Source organism: Lithobates pipiens, unplaced genomic scaffold (genome assembly GCF_037356315.1).
Source record: "Lithobates pipiens isolate NorthernLeopardFrog02 unplaced genomic scaffold, aLitPip1_a1.2 Scaffold_23, whole genome shotgun sequence".
Taxonomy (NCBI): Eukaryota; Metazoa; Chordata; class Amphibia; order Anura; family Ranidae; genus Lithobates; species Lithobates pipiens.
The window spans coordinates 316859547-316877111 of record NW_027507785.1 but is presented as its reverse complement, the minus strand read 5'-3'; the positions used below and the strand labels follow the sequence as shown (position 1 = coordinate 316877111).

The window sequence follows — 17565 nt, the reverse complement described above, 5'->3', positions numbered from 1 at the left end:
AACATGCACACTACAGACCAGTGTTAATTTTGAAGTCAAATTTCAATTTAGTCTTATTTTTTTGACTAAAATGCCATTTTAGTTTTAGTTGTATTTTAGTCATCTTAATTGTTTTAGTTTTAGTTGCATTTTAGTAGATTAAAACAGTATTCATTTAGTCTAATAAAATGTTTTAGTCCTCAAAATTAACGCTGGCGGCTAGCAGTACAACCACATTCACCACCCCCCCAACCCCCCCACTGGTCGGTTCACCCGCAACCACCCCTCCCCTGTCCGGTCGGTCCGACCGTCGGTGAGGTTGGGTCGGGTCATCCGACATCCCACTGCACACCCTCGCCAGTTGGTTCCCGGCCCGGCACTTACCCCCCATCTATGGTGCAGGAGACGGGCGGTGGCTTCCCCTTGCTTCTCCTCCTCTGCATCACGGCGTCACCATCCTCATCCCCCCTGGCCAATTGGAACGCTTCTCCTTTCGGCCAATCGGGAAACTATATAAAATATTCATTTGCTATTGTCACACCACTCAACCAAGCCCATCCTTTTTTGAAGCCCATTAGAGCCTCTGGCTTTAAACACGAGATTCAAAAACAAACAAAAAAACCTGCCCGATTGGAATCCATGCCTCTGGTACCCAACATGTAGATTAGGAGGGTCGGACGCATGGATGGGGAGGGGGGGGGGGTCCTTTGCGCACCCCATTTGATGGGCCGCCACTGGTTTCACTAATACCGGTATTATTATATCTGCCGATACCGTGTATTTTAATTAGTGAAAATGCTCCGATACCCAAAAACCGATACCTTTGTGGTGTGATCTGAGCCCATACACAATCAATGGTTTTAAATCGCACTGCAATTTGATGCGATTTGAACAGAAATGGGATTGAATGCAGTTTCCCGCACAGCTCCTGTGTTGTGGCTGCGGTTCAACTGTTTGTTTACATTCAGCGCCATAAGTCTTCACAGTCCTGGCCACGCTTGCTCATTACAGACCTATAGACTCCCAGGGGATTGTCTCCGGAGAAGACAGCACCAGGATGGTGAAGACTTGTGCCACTGGACGTAAACCAACAGCAGAACCGGTGCCCATTGGAGCTAGGCTTGTCATAGCAATTTCAGCAATGGGTTCACAAAGGAGCGTGAGGCAAAAAAAGGAAGTTCTGGGCAGCCGCACTCCGGAATAAAGCCTTTATTTGTAAAAAGTCCGACAGATACAAGCTACAGCAAACAAAATAGGACAAACGAGCTGACGCGTTTCACACTTAACAGTGCTTAGTCATATTAGTTCACACAGGAGCGGTGAGAAACTGCATATGATTTGGACAGGAAACGCTCTGCATTCCTGTTCAAATTCGATTTGATTTGATTCCTTGCAATGTGATTTGAGCCCATTCATTTTGTATGGACGCAAATCACCCTGCAAAGGTATCGGTACTCGGTATCGGCGAGTACTTGGCTGAAACATTTTTCTTACACAGGTTAGTCAGCACAGGTGTTAGCGGGGGGGGGGGGGGGGAAGAGGAGGAGAAAGTTCTAAGGCTAGTTCAGTGGTATCTGCAATTCCTCCTTGAATATGAATTTCAGGCAAACTGCTAAATAAGGGAGCCAAAGGATTGTCATTTCTACCCATCCAGCACTGACATTTGCACAGCTCTGCTACACAACACAACGCTGTCTGGAAACACACTACACAAGCATGCACTGGTAAAATAAAGATGCAGCTGTGTTTATATGAGTACCGGGACCCACAACAAAGAAAACAGGTGGTCCTCAAGGCTCCACCAGGTCCTCTTGTATGACAAACCGCTAGGAGAGCTGACAAGGACAGAGCTCAAGCCATACAGTAGGGAAAGGAATTCCCTAAAAGTTGCACATCACAGCAAAACTCTGTAAGGAGGTGTATGTACTGTATACAAGGCCATGCCCAGCAACGGACCTTAGAGCACAAAAAAAAAAATTGGCCCTCTGGAGGGCTATGTCATGTGGTAGCATGCACTGGGAGCTCTGAAAATACGGCACAGGTAAACTGTCCTTTGATAGCGCATGCGCGGGTGACGTCACTAGCTGCATCCTATATGAATATCTCCTTAACCCCCTAATACCTACCTGAGCCCCATCTCCACCTGGACAGCGGGCTGAAGTTGGCTGTCTGTTGACGTCACAGACCTGTTCCAGGCTGGGGCAAGATCGCAACAATAAAGTCAGGATCCACCCACAACCCTGGACCGGTGTTCTGTCAAAAAGTGTCCCGGCCATCGAACAGTGTCCACCCCGTAATGTGCAGGCGCAGCGCTTGCGCAGTACGGAGGAGAAGGAGACTCCGAAAGTCTCCGAAGAAGGACGGCGCCTGTGCACTGAGTCCAGGTTGAAGCCCCACCATCCAAGTGGACATACGGCTGCACATAGTAACAGGGCCCCTCGCGGGCACGCCACGCTTCGGGCACGGCCTCGCTTGATCCTGGACTCACTGCGCAGGTTCCGTTTATCTTCGGAGATGTTCGGCTTCTGCAAGCGCAGTACAGGGTGGACACTATACGATGGGGGACACCATTTGCTACATCACCGGCGAGCTACTGAGAGCCTGAGCAAGCCACTACCACCCCCTCTCCAAAGCTCAGCGCTCCAGTGAGCGGGAAGGGGGGGCAGAGCAGAGAGCCGCTGACTAGCAGCCAGCAGCTCTCTGCTCACGGAGATTTGAAAACTTAGCGATCAGCGGTCTTTGATCGCTCAGTTCTCAGTGTTATATCCGGTGGAGGACAGATGCAGCATCCTCTGAGGCAAGCATGATTTTGAAAAAACAAAAACAAAAAAATACACTTCTCTTTTAAAGGTTCGTTTTAAAGTGTCATTTTCAGCTGCTCTGTGCGATGGTTTTACACAGAGCAGCCCCGATCCTCTTCTCGGGTACCCCGCCAGCACTCCTGGCTCCTCCCCTTTGACTAGTGCCCCCCAATAGCAAGGTGGTTACTATGGGGCACTGGTGCATGCTCGCTCCCGAGCCCTGCTCTATGAGCTCATAAGATACATAGACCCCCCCCCACTCCTTTTTTGGCTCGCTGGCTGCGATTGACAGCAGTGTGAGTCAATGGCTCCCGCTGTGGTCTCAGCCAATTAGAAGAGAGACCCGGGACAGCGGAGGTTCCCGTGTGCACATTACTGGATCAAGAGGGGGTTCAGGTGAGAATTGGGGGGGGGGCTGTGGGGGGTGCAGCACGTGGAAGGTTTTTTTACCTTCATGCATAGAACGCATGAAGTTGAAAAAGCGTCAGTCTATACGACCATTTTAATTTAGTGTCATCCGAAAAAAATAAAGTGTAATAATACATTTTTTGAAAGAACGACATCCAGAATTTTACTTCAAAGCTACCCTTTGTTATGCCAAAATCAACAAGGAGGTTCAGGCACGATGACAAAGTGCACGATGACCACGAGGAAGCTGAGCAGCATCATGCACGGAGCACACAAATCCCTAAATGCATCGAGAGATATTAATGAAGTGGACTGGAAGAGGTGGTTAATTATTGGAGCGACCTCATACGACTCTCCTCTTTAGAAGCCAAAAACAGGGGATTAGAATTGTGACCCGATAAAGAAAAAAAAAAAAAAACTCAGGTCAAGCAAAAGAGTCAAACAAGAACACGGAGTCCCATTTTTAACTCCCATTAAAAAAAAAGAAAAAAAAATGGAGTCAAAAATCAGATATTCATAATGTACTAACGGCAGGTTTAACCACTTCAGCCTCGGACCAATAAATACCTTAAGGACCAGAGGTCTTTTTGCAATTTCGCACTGCGCTGCTTTAACTGGTAATTGCGCGGTCATGCAATATTGCACCCAAACGAAATTTGCGTCCTTTTCTTCCCACAAATAGAGCTTTCTTTTGATGGTATTTGATTGCCTCTGCGATTTTTTTTTTTTGCGATATAAATGGAAAAAGAGCGAAAATTTTGAAAAAAAAAGATATTTTCTTCTTTTTGTTATAAGAAAAATCGAATAAACTAAATTTTAGTCATACATTGAGGGCAAAATTTATTCAGCCACATGTCTTTAGTAAAAAAAATGTCAATAAGCGAATATTTTTTGGTTTGCGCAAAAGTTATAGCGTCTACAAACTAGAGTACATTTTCTGGAATTTACACAGCTTTTAATTTATGACTGCCGATCTCATTTCTTGAGGTGCTAAAATGGCAGGGCAGTACAAAACCCCCCCAAATGACCCCATTTTGGAAAGTAGACACCCCAAGGAAATTGCTGATGGGTATGTTGAGCCCATTGAATATTTATTTTTTTTGTCCTAAGGGATTGAATAATGACAAAAAAAAAAAAAAAAATTTTTTTTACAAAAAGTTGTCACTAAATGATATATTGCTCACACATGCCATGGTTATATGTGGAATTGCACCCCAAAATACATTCTGCTGCTTCTCCCGAGTACGGGGATACCACATGTGTGGGACTTTTTGCGAGTCTAGTCGCGCACGGCACCCCGAAAACCAATCACCACCTTCAGGATTTCTAAGGGTGCAAATTTTTGATTTAACTCCTCACTACCTATCACAGTTTCGAAGGCCATAAAATGCCAAAATAGCACAAAACCCCCCAAAATGACCCCATTTTGGAAAGTAGACACCCCAAGCTATTTACTGAGAGGCATGTTGAGTCCATGGAATATTTTATATTTTGCCAAAAGTTGCGGGAATATTACAAACTTTTTTTTTTTTGCACAAAGTTGTCACTAAATGATATATTGCTCACACATGCTATGGGCAGAAGTCAAATTACACCCCAAAATAAATTCTGCTGCTTCTCCCGAGTACGGGGATACCACATGTGGGGGACTTTTTGGGAGCCTAGCCACGTACGGGACCCCGAAAACCAAGCACTGCCTTCCGGATTTGAATATAAAATGCTATAAAAAACAAACTAACCAGAGTCACCCGTAACACTTATACGGTGATCAGTGGTGAAAGGGTTAACTAGGGGCAATCAGGTGGTTCAAATTTTTATTAGGTAGTATATGGGGGTCCCTGGCGCTATATAAAAACCTGACGGGGAACCTAAATAACTAACTGGCTAACCAGCGTCACCAGTGACACTTATACTGTGATCGCTGGTGAAAGGGGGTGAAAGGGTTAACTAGCAGCAATCAGGGGGTTAAAACCATTATTGGGTAGTATATCGGGGTACCTAGCGCTATAAAAACCTGGCGGTGAACCTAAAAAAATAACTAGCTACCTAGCGACACTAGCGACACTGATGCAGCGTTCAGAAAAATTATCGCTTAGTGACACTGGCAAAAGGGGGTGAAAGGGTTAACTAGCGGAAATCAGGGGGTTAAAACCATTATTGGGTAGTATATCGGGGTACCTAGCGCTATAAAAACCTGGCGGTGAACCTAAAAAAATAACTAGCTACCTAGCGACTGTAGCGACACTAATGCAGCGATCAGAAAAACGATCGCTTAGTGACACTGGCAAAAGGGGGTGAAAGGGTTAACTAGCGGCAATCAGGGGGTTAAAAACATTATTGGGTAGTATATCGGGGTACCTAGCGATATAAAAACCTGGCGGTGAACCTAAAAAAATAACTAGCTACCTAGCGACACATGCAGCGATCAGAAAAATGATCGCTTAGTGACACTGGCAAAAGGGGGTGAAAGGGTTAACTAGCGGCAATCAGGGGGTTAAAAACATTATTGGGTAGTATATCGGGGTACCTAGCGCTATAAAAACCTGGCGGTGAACCTAAAAAAATAACTAGCTACCTAGCGACTGTAGCGACACTAATGCAGCGATCAGAAAAACGATCGCTTAGTGACACTGGCAAAAGGGGGTGAAAGGGTTAACTAGCGGTAATCAGGGGGTTAAAAACATTATTGGGTAGTATATCGGGGTACCTAGCGATATAAAAACCTGGCGGTGAACCTAAAAAAATAACTAGCTACCTAGCGACACTAGCGACACATGCAGCGATCAGAAAAATGATCGCTTAGTGACACTGGCAAAAGGGGGTGAAAGGGTTAACTCTAGGGGCAATCAGGGGGTTAAATCTTTATTGGGGGGTGATAGGGGGCTACCCTGGACCTAACACTAACTGTCCTGACAGTTTTTACTGTCACAACTGACACTGAATGCATTGATCAGTAAAGAAATGATCAATGCAATCAGTGACACTGTGACTGGGGGGGGAGGGGGGGGCGGGGGGGGGATCGGGGGGCGATCGGGGGGGGGATCGGGGGGGGGGTTTGTGTGCCTGTGTGTACCTACATGTCAGTGTAGTGTTGGTGCACACTTACTTTTACTGTTCTCCTCGTAGTCCGGTCAAAAAGACCGCCCCGAGGAGAATGACATCACTTCCTCCTTCCTGTGTAAACAATACACAGGGGAGGAAGCTTCTCATTGGCCAGGAGCGATCCAGAGGGGGTGGGCGAAAACCAACGGCCATCCCCTCATCACGGAGCGCTCCTGGACCGAATCGGACCGCCGTAACCAGCGGGAGGGGGTCCGATCGGACCCCCCACCCGCTGGAAGGCAATCACGTGGATGTACGTGATTATGCCTGCCTGTGCCATTGTGCTGACGTACAATGGCAATACGGCGGTCCTCAAGTGGTTAAAGAAGTAAAGCAAAACTAAAATCTGCAGTCCACTAGTGAATAAATGCAAAATCCCTCGCCATGTGTGTGTCAGGGCTGGGCTCAGCCCTTCATTCTCTCAGCTGTCGGCTAATTGCCAGCTCCCATCTCTCCACAGTTACTCAGCTGTTGATGATATCCTGCTCGTCAGTCCTGCCTCTTTAAGCCGTCCAGTCCAGAGAAGCTCTGCCTTCGCCTTGGTCAACATCACAGAGACCATCTCCTGTGTTCCTGTTTAAAGACTGGCTTTGCTGACATCCCTTCTGGCTCCAGATCTTGCTTGCTGTTCCACTACATTGATCCCTGACCCCTGGCTTGGCTGACTATCCGTTTTGGTTACTGAACTTTGGCTGTGTTTTGACTATGTTTGTTCTTTTTACTTTTATATTTAAACAAGTGTGATTTAACTGTACATATGTCTCGGTCTGATTTCATGGATTCTGACAGTTTGCCCCAAGCCATGAAGAAATGCTCAACTCTCAAAGGTTTATCGCCTTTCCATGCACAAGACTGCACCCTGCATAACACCCCCTTCCCAAGGGAGCCGGCATAATCCTCTATCCATCCTGGCACCTACTTCCCACATGCCTTCTTCTACCATGGACTGATGTTGTCACAAACAGGTGCGATGACATCAGGTGCTCCCTCCAGTAATGACCATTTGCGCTAAGGCAAGGGCCACCAAACTACGGTTGCAAAGCAAAATTCAGCCCGCTGCAAGATTTTATCTGGGACTCTGATCGAAGGGGGGACTCTGATCGAAGGGGGGACCCTGCCAGGGACCCCCCCCCCCCTAAATCTGCAGCTTTTATTAAAATGATATCTGACGATTCTGCTATGACAGTGCTTGTGAAGGCACTTTATAGGGGACAATGATCGGTGCCATCTCACCATCAGTAGACCTGCCCCGGGAAATGCCATGCTGCTATCACTGGGGTGCATGTGCACAGGAAGGGGCAGCAAAGAGGCTGCAGGAGATCAGCAACACCGAGATGTGACAAAGGGCAGGAAAAGGGTGGCATTGGAGTTCTACAGCACCCTGCGGCTAACTATACCAAGTGCCGAGTTAAAATAATAAAGCATTTAAGGTGGTTGTAAACATCAGACATGAAATATGAGCAAAGCATATCACTCTAGAGTGTGTACTTGTCTCAATCCAGACCACCAAGTGCCATTTCTCTCTGCTACTTCCTTCCTCTGCTATCAGCTTGAGTCACTTCTGAAAGGTTTTCCTGACACCAAGAGACACAAATGTGACAGGGGAAGAGAGGGAGCTCCAGCACACAGTCTGTGATTGACAACCTCAGCTCTGTTCCTGTGTGCTGTGTGAAGGGGGGGAAGTGTGTCCCTTTCCTTCAAGTCCGAGAACCAATCCGGCTGGCCAGAGAGTTAAGCAAAGATGGCCTCCGCTCATCTCTATGGGCTAGGAGGACTGAAGCGACATCACTTCCATTTTGCCGCCGATGAAAATAAGGCTTTTTTTTATATTAGTATTAGATCAATTTTTTTATTTGATTATTATTATTTATTTTTTTTATTTAAAAAATTGGGTTATATATTTTTATTCATTAAAGTGTCTGATAAATTGTATATATATACTGTTTGGTGGGTTCCAAGTAATTTTGTAGCAAAAAGACTGACTTTTATTTGTAAACAAAGTGTGTCAGAATAGGCCTGGTCCTTAATAAATTGCGGCTGAAAAACTGCTGTGCAAATACCACGTGGCATAAAAAAAAATTGCAAAGACTGGCATTTTATTCTCTAGGCCCTCTGCTTAAAAAAAAAAAATTATATAGATATAGATATAGAGAGAGAGAGAGAGAGAGAGCTATAGATCTATCTATAGATAGATATATAGATAGATTTATAGACAGATTTATTTTTTATTTTAATAAATTATAATTTATATATTACTTATAACCGTAGTCAGTTTTGCCTTGCTACTATCTGTATTTAGTTTTTTCTATATTTACATTTACCATTTTTAACTTAATTTTAAATACCAAAAATCACTATATATATTTATATATATATATATATATATATATGTCTCTATATATATATATATATATATATATATATATATATATATATGTATATATATATATGTATGTATATATATATATATATATATATATGTATGTAATATTTTATATATATATATATATATATATATATATATATATATATGTGTGTATGTATGTAATATTATATATATATATATATATATATTTTCTTTTTTTGGGGGGGGTTCCAGGTAATTTTCTAGCAAAAAATAATGATTTTTATTTGTAAACAAAGCGTGTCAGAATATATATCAACTTTAAAATACTTTTTCTTTTATATTGTAAGCTTTCATGATCAGGATGCTGCTAACCATCTAGCTTTTGCACTGTCTCCCTTTATACTGTAATGTGCTGTGCAAACTTCGCCATATAAATTCTGTATAATAACAATAATTATAATAATCCTAAGAGAGTGTTATAACGAACACACAAACCAACCTCCAGAAATGGATACAATAAAGCCATAATGTTTAAATCCCTCACTTGTTATAATTACATTTACCTTTTTCTCTACCACACAAAAATATCCACCAACTGTTTTTGTATTTTTATGGAAAGCGAGTCCATGATCTTTACTTAACGCGCGCCCAAGATAATCAGCATGTTACTTGTAATGAAAAGAAACTCCTTTAAAAGTCTTTGTTTCCAGAAGGTAAAGCCCATTGTGAACACAACCGCAGAAGTAAATATGTTTCCTGGCGCATAATTCACGTCTCCAAGCGATCGTCAGCCCCGGCTGGCTCTCCGCTGGGACGACTACATTAGGGGGCGACAGTAATTAGCTTGTCAAATTGATTACACTCTTGTATTTCTCTTAACCTTCAAAGAAAATGTCAACCTGTCTCTGGGGCCCGCGTCGCGGGTCTACCGCGGATCGGGAAATTAGAGGTTGTTCAAAGGAGAGACGGTGAATCTACTGTGACAACAAACGGCACGGCACAGCGGACATTAGAATATAATATTTGCTAGGGTGTTGTCAAGAAAAATCGCTGATTATCAGATATGGAGCTGGCGCTAATGTTGCAGAAGAGAAATGGTGGGTTCTGTTTAATGGAAGGAATCTACAGAGAGTGATTACTGCAAAGTATCAAGGAAGAAGTGCTTACAAATACATATTATTGGTGGAAAGTAAAAAAAAAAAAAAAAAAAAAAAAGAACAAAAGAAAAACAAAGAAAGGGAAAGTGCTAAACTGTTAGCATTGCAAAAAATGACTGCCGTATATACTCGAGTATAGGCCGAGTTGAATATAAGCCGAGGCACCTAATTTTACCACAAAAAAAATGGGAAAACTTATTGACTCGAGTATAAGCCTAGGGCGGGAAATGCAGCGGCTACTGGGTAAACAATGTCCATCTGCAGCCTCACTGTGCCCATCTGCAGCCACACTGTGCCCATCGGCAGCCTCACTGTGCCCACCGGCAACAGTACCTTTGATAACTAAAACAGCGGGTGTCTCCAGCTGTGTCATGCAGTCTGTTTGGTGGCCATCCTTTGTAAGAAAGCCCCACCCCCTCCTGTCCATGATACACGGAACACTGATACAGCATTGTATCAGTGTTCCTCTATCACGGACGAGGAGGCGGCGGGGCTTTCTTACAATGGACAGCCATCAAAACAGACTGCATGACACAGCGGGAGACACCAGCTGTTTTAGTTATCAATGGTACGGCTGCAGATGGGCACACTGAGGCTGCACCCTCACTTGAGAGTGAGTGGTGGGAGTGTCATGGTCTGGGGCTTCATGAGTGCTGCCGGCACTGGGGAGCTACAGATCATTGAGGTAACCATGAATGGCAACATGTACTGTGACATACTGAAGCAGAGCATGATCCCCTCCCTTCAGAGACTGGACCGCAGGGCAGTATTCCAACATGATAACCACCCCAAACACACCTCCAAGACGACCACTGCCTTGCTGAAGAAGCCGAGAGTAAAGGGGATGGACTGGCCAAGCATGTCTCCAGACCTAAACCCTATTGATCATCTGTGGGGCATCCTCAAACAGAAGGTGGAGGAGCACAAGGTCTCTAACATCCACCAGCCCCGTGATGTCATCATGGAGGAGGGGAAGAGGACTCCAGTGACAACCTGTGAAGCTCTGGTGATCTCCATGACCAAGAGGGTTAAGGCAGTGCTGGAAAATAATGGTGGCCACACAAAATATAGACACTTTGGGCCCAATTTGGAGATTTTCCCTTAGGGGTGTACTCACTTTTGTTGCCAGCGGTTAAGACATTAATGGCTGTGTGTTGAGTTATTTTGGGGGGACAGAAAATTTACACTGTTATACAAGCTGTACACTCACTACTGTATATTGTAGAAAAATGTGAGGGGTGTACTCACTTTTGTGAGATACTGTGTATATATATATATATATATATATATATATATATATATATATATATATATTTTTTTTTTAATTACAGGAGACGGTCAGAGACTGCAGACACACTACAGGAGATCTTCCAGAAATCATCAGTGTGTTCCCCGTCCTGTGTGCAGTGTAAATAAATAAAGAGAAGGGCAAAGGGAACCATTTCCTAACCAGTGTGAGTGCTGGCTGATCTGCATATAAGACGGGTGAGCTGCTGCTGCTTAGACTTCTGCAGCGAGAGCGACTCATCTCCTGGTATCACCTTTGCCATGAGCACTCCTCCATCCTCATTACATGTCACAAATAACGGGCACTCCTCCTGGTATCAGCTCTGTAATGAGCTCCCACCTTCTCCTGTCCTCACCTCATGGCCTCATACACACGGACGTTTTAAAAAAACGGGCTGTAAAGCTAGTAACAACACCTGGGAAAAAAGCAGCGCTAAAAACACGATTTTATTAGCGTTTTGATTTGGCATCAATTTGCGTTTAACAGCGTTTTTAAGCATTAAGGCTAAGGCGCGTTAAAAAAAAAAAAAAAAAAAAAAAACATCTCTCTGCTATTTTCCACTCTCAAATTACCCACATAAAGATTTTTACAGCTTAAAAGAGCTTTTTTCGGCGTCAGCGTCAAAACTGCTCTAATGCTGGAGCCTCTGAAGGCGCTGGTCCTTGTTTTGTTTTTTTTGGAGCTTAAAAACGACCATGCCTGTTACAGCTCAGACACCTCAGCCCAGTTCATCTATGCCCAAAAACGATTTTTCTGGAAACTACCTTGGACGGCCACAGGTCCAAAACCTGGAAATATCCCAACAAAATTGTAACTGTTGCTGGCAAGTATGTGAGAAGTGTCTTGCTGCCCAGCCACTCACGATCGCCCCCTTCACATGGTGCCCATGGCGCTTGCCATAGATGCCATACCTTGCTGGATACGCCACTGGGGGTGGGGGCTGGGGGGGGGGGGGGGGGCGGTCGCTGCCAGGTGTTTTTTCACCTTAATGCATAGGATGCATTAAGGTGAAAAAACACAAACGGTTTACAACCCCTTTAAGGGCTAAGACTACACTATGTAGGGGACGTTAAAGAGATTACTCAAGCTGCATAGGATGTAGCCTCAGGTTTCAGATACGTGTGGGCGCTGTGGACAATCTGTGGGAACCCTTTTGCATATCTTCTGGGAATGCTTAAAATGAAACAACTTTCGGACTGAGGTAGAGTCCGCGATTAAGGCGCTGACAGGGGTCTCACTTAATAAAAATCCAGCAGACTTTCTATTAAATGACACCCCTTTGTCCAATTAAAAAAAATGAAGAACTCTCTACTCAGACATTTACTTATAGCAGCTAAAGCCTGTATTTCAGCTCTATAGAAGAGTGTCTGTCCCCCTACTGTTGCCCATTTGGCGTTCCAGAATTATAGATTTTTTTTTGATAGGGATCAGACAACACTGGCCTCTTAGCCTCATGGAACATCAGGAGAGATGTTGTTTCTGTGGGGTAAGGTGGGGTAAGGTGAGGTGTGGCGTGGTGGGTGAGGTGGGGTAGGGTCAGCTGGGGTGAGGTGGGGTGGGGTGGGGTGGGGTGGGGTGGGGTGTGGTGGGGTGGGGTGGGGTGGGGTGGGGCGGGGTAGCGTCAGGTGGGGTGAGGTGGAGTCAGCTGGGGTGAAGTGGGGTGGGGCGAGGTGGGGTGGGGCGGGGCGAGGCGGGTGGGACAAGGCGGAGTGGGACAAGGTGGGGTGGGACGAGGTGGGGTGGGGCGGGGTGGGGCGAGGCGGGGTGGGGCGAGGTGGGGCGGGTGGGACGAGGTGGGTTGAGATGGGGCGATATTGGTTGAGATGGGGTGAGGTGGGGTGGGGTTGGGTTAAGATGGGGTGGGGTGGGGTGAGGTGAGGTTGGGTGGGGTGAGATGGGGCGAGGTGGGTTGGGGTGGGGTGGGGTGAGATGGGGTGAGGTGGGGTGGGGTGAGGTGGGGTGGGATGGGGTGAGGTGGAGTCAGCTGGGGTGAAGTGGGGTGGGGCGAGGCGGGGCGAGGCAGGGTGGGATGGCGGTGGGGCGGGGTGGGACGAGGCGGGGTGGGGCGAGGTGGGTTGAGATGGGGCGATATGGGTTGAGATGGGCTGAGGTGGGGTGAGGTTGGGTTGAGGTGGGGTGAGGTTGGGTTGAGGTGGGGTGAGGTGAGGTTGGGTGGGGTGAGGTGGGGTGAGGCGAGATGGGGTGGGGTGGGGTGGGGTGAGGTGAGATGGGGTGGGGCGAGGTGGGGTGGGGTGGGTTGAGGTGGGGTGGGTTGAGATGGGGCGAGATGGGTTGGGGTGGGGTGAGGCGGGGTGGGGTGAGGTGGAGTCAGCTGGCGTGAAGTGGGGTGGGGCGAGGCGGGGTGGGGTGAGGTGGGTTGAGATGGGGCGAGGCGGAGTGGGGTGAGGTGGGTTGAGATGGGGCGAGGTGGGGTGGGGTGGGTTGAGGTGGGGTGGGGTGGGTTGAGGTGGGGTGAAGTGAGGTTGGGTGGGGTGGGGTGAGGTGGGGTGGGGTGGGGTGAGGTGGGGTGGGGTGAGGTGAGATGGGGTGGGGTGGGGTGGGGTGAAGTGGGGTGGGGTGGGGTGAGATGGGGTGAGGTGAGGTGAGGTGGGGTGAGGTGGGGCGAGATGGGGTGGGGTGGGTTGAGATGGGGCGAGATGGGTTGGGGTGGGATGGGGTGAGGTGAGGTGGGTTGAGATGGGGTGGGGTGGGGTGAGGTGGGGTGGGATGAGGTGAGATGGGGTGGGGTGGGGTGAAGTGGGGTGGGGTGGGTTGAGATGGGGCGAGATGGGTTGGGGTGGGGTGAGGTGGGGTGAGATGGGGTGAGATGGGGTGGGGTTCGACCGCTGCTGCAATTTTTTCTACCTTTCTAATGGAAAATGGAAAATTGTCTAGGAAATGTACAGGGCAATACTGAATACCATCCTACAAAGTGTAATGTGATGAGCGATTGCTGAGGGTTCATTTGATAGCTGACCTAGCAGCCATCTGTGTACTAGATCAGATGGGATGTGCTATTGGAATTCTTGGCAATGCTTGTTGTTTGTAACGTTTTGTTCGCTGCCCAATGTTCATTTCCTTAAATGCTAAATAAAGAATAAAAAAAAATATTATTCAAATATAACCCCAAACCTCAATAGTGCCTTTTCATTGTTTTTGTAGAACACAAGCTGGGGCCTGAGAATACACCCTAAGTGAAGGAATCCTAAAATGTATTTTTCCCCAGGCAGGGAGTGGTGTCCATATCGATTTCACTTTTTTCAAAGTTGAGCACAAAAGTAGTGAAAGAAGGTCCAAAGAAGGCAAGGAACCCTACATGGAACCTTCAAGGACAGCACCAAAAGATGGATCATGGAAAAGGCCTCAGAATATGTCACAACAGAATGAAGATTAAGGACATTGGGTTGAATGTGCACACAGCTACAAGGCTTGCCTTTCTTGGAAGAACACAAGCTGGGGGCTAAAACAACACTGTAATTAAGTGGCCTATAAAATGTACCCAGGCAGGAAGGGGTGTCTATGTCTACTTGGTGAGGTGTGGTTTCCAAAGTGAAGCGCAATAATAGGCAAAAAGTTTCAAAGAAGAGTGAGGCACAAAGACCTCTGCACAAACTCCAAAGAGGGACCATGGAAGAAGCCCCCCAAGGGAACTGTTCCACAGACCAGTTCAGCGCACTACAAGTTCCAGTTTTCAGAAATATCAGTCAGGAATTCCAGCAAGATTCGAATGGAGATCAATAGTCATGCAACAGGGATCCTTGCAGATTTCCAATAGAGATCCCAGAAGATCCAGTAAGCTCAAACAACAAAAGTATAGTAGTGCGGGATGCTTAGCATAGTAAGAAACATTTATTGAACAATTAAAAAGGATACTTCCTCTGAAGACATTTACCTATAGGTAAGCCTATAATAAGAATTACCTATAGGTAGTGAAAATATCTCTTAAATGTGCGCTGTTTAGGAGAAATTTACAATACATGCAGCCAGCGACACAGGTGCCGTTCCTTCCAAGCCCCACACTGTGAACGGCGGCTTCCCGTGCGCGGGAGTGACGTTATCGCGACTCCGGCAAATCACAGCGCCGGAGCCCGGAAACCTGGAAGAAACTCGGGGGAAATCAGACGTCTCAGCGGGCGCATACTAGCTCAGTGGTCATCATCTGTCCTCGGGGCCCATTAACAGGCCAGGTTTGCAAGATAACAAATGAATCACAGGTGATAGAATTTGCTGCTCAGTGATTGCAGTATTCTAGTCTGCATCTCCCCCAAGGTAATACATAAATCCTGGCCTGTTAGTGGGCCCTGAGGACAGGGTTGATGACCACTGTACTAGCTCATTATGCCTTTAACTTACAACCCGGAACCCGAAAACCTGGAAGAAACTCTGGGAAAAATCAGATGTCTCATACTAGCTCATTATGCCTTTATCTTACAACTTTTTTTTTTTTTTAGTTTACAACCTCTTTAAAATAGCACACTTTCATGTAGGATTCTTTACATTCAGAGTCAGCTGTTAAGGTGCATCGGTAGCTGTTGTTTTCCAAGCCGGTGTCTTCTCATATAACGTCCTCCATCCGATAGTGTCCGCTGCGTACTGCGCATGCGCAGTACACAGCAACATAGATTCCGAAAATTGCCGAGGATGAACGGCGCCTGCGCCATGAGTCCAGGTTCTATCCCCACTATCCAAGTGGACATAGAGTAGGAATAAAAAAGAGCCGAGCGCAGCGAGGCCGAGCCCAAAGCATGGCGAGCGAAGCTCGCCTGCGAGGGGCCCTCTAATGTTCACAACCCTATGTCCGCTTGGATGGTGGGGCTACCACCTCCACTCACGGCGCAGGCGCCGTTCAGCTTCGGAGATTTTCCGAAGCTTCGTCTGCTCCGTACTGCGCATGCGCAGTACGGGACAGACACTATTTGATGGCCTGACACTATACGGCAGAACACCGGCATAGGGAACACAGTTTTGACAGCTGTTAATAAAAACTGCTAAAGGTCGGCATCCTACAGCGCTATCCACTTCCCCCGTGCCAACCCCTAAGTGATACCGAAAGGAGAGGGTGTTAATGCATTTCAAAAGGAACAATCCTTCTATGTAAAAAAAAACCTTGTGGATAGTGGAGTTTCACTTCAAGCGGAACTTTAGTCAGAAAGTGAAGTCCTGCTGGATCACTTCAGGCTGGCACCTTTTGCAGGTATAGTAAAACGTTAATAATAAGAGCCTATACTGTTTAAAATCCAGTAATAGACTGTCTCACCCTGCTCTGCACATGCTCAGTTGCTCTCTTTTTTTAGGCACTGCTGATTTTGTAGAGTTCGTTCTGCTGACAGCCTCAAAGCGGTGCTCCACCCTAAAGTGGAACTTCCGCTCATTGGAACCCCCCCCCCCCTTCCGGTGCCACAATTGGCACCTTTCAGGGGGGAGGGGGGTGCAGATACCTGTATAATACAGGTATCTGCACCCACTTCCGGGCATAGATACGCCACTTCCTGTCATCCCCCGCTGTCTGCTGGGAAACACACGGATCCCAGAGACAGCGGGGACCGTCCGTATTGCGCAGCGCGGCTCACGCATGCGCAGTAGGGAACCGGGAAGTGAAGTCCAACAGAAGATGGCGGCGGCAGCACCCGAGAGCCGATCGACAGATCGGCTTCTGGTGCCGACAAAACGAAAATAAAAATGACATGCCAAATGTGGCATGTCAGGGGGTCACCTCCTTTAAACCGGAACTTCCATTTTTGGGTTTAACTCCGCTTTAACCTTTACAGCAGTTGATCTGCAATTGCCAAGCTACTGTACATGTGATCATTTATGACACCACCTGTTTGATGGTTTGACAGTTTGGTTGAGGACACAAGCAAATATGACAGTTAGCAAACCCGGCATTCCAGGATTGCAACGGGTTTAGTTCCCCTTCATGATTTACTGCTGTTTACGGCTTCTAGGCTTCAGCAAAATGGCAGCCTCCAGCATAAAGAAACATGAGCAATGCTGGAGACACGTTACAGCACACACTAATTTTGGTAGCATAATTATTAATGTGCACCCACTTCCGGGCATAGATAAGCCACTTCCTGTCATCCCCCGCTGTCTGCTGGGAAACACACTGATCCCAGAGACAGCAGGGACCGTCCGTATTGCGCAGCGCGGCTCACGCATACGCAGTAGGGAACCGGGAAGTGAAGCCCAACCGAAGATGGCGGCGGCAGCACCCGAGAGCCGATCGACAGATCGGCTTCGGGTGCCAACATCACGGGTGCGCTGGACAGGTAAGTGTCCGTATTTTAAAAGTCAGCAGCTGCAGTGTTTGTAGCTGCTGACTTTAAAAAAAAATTTAAAATTTAAAATGGCGGAACTCCGCTTTAAAGCAGAGTTCCAGCCAAAAATACAACTAGGTCTTAAACAAAAGACCACCCCCCACCCTCCCTCGTTTTCTGGATATTTTATTTTTGTTTCTATTTGTTTTGTACTTATATTAAAAGT

General features: G+C 46.7%; 1 protein-coding gene across 7 annotated transcripts in view; it reads right to left on the bottom strand.

Moving 5' to 3' along the window:
* DOCK7 (dedicator of cytokinesis 7) overlaps positions 1–17565 on the bottom strand; it is a 307570-nt gene that overhangs the window by 189957 nt on the left and 100048 nt on the right. The gene's annotated exons all lie outside the window — the stretch shown is intronic.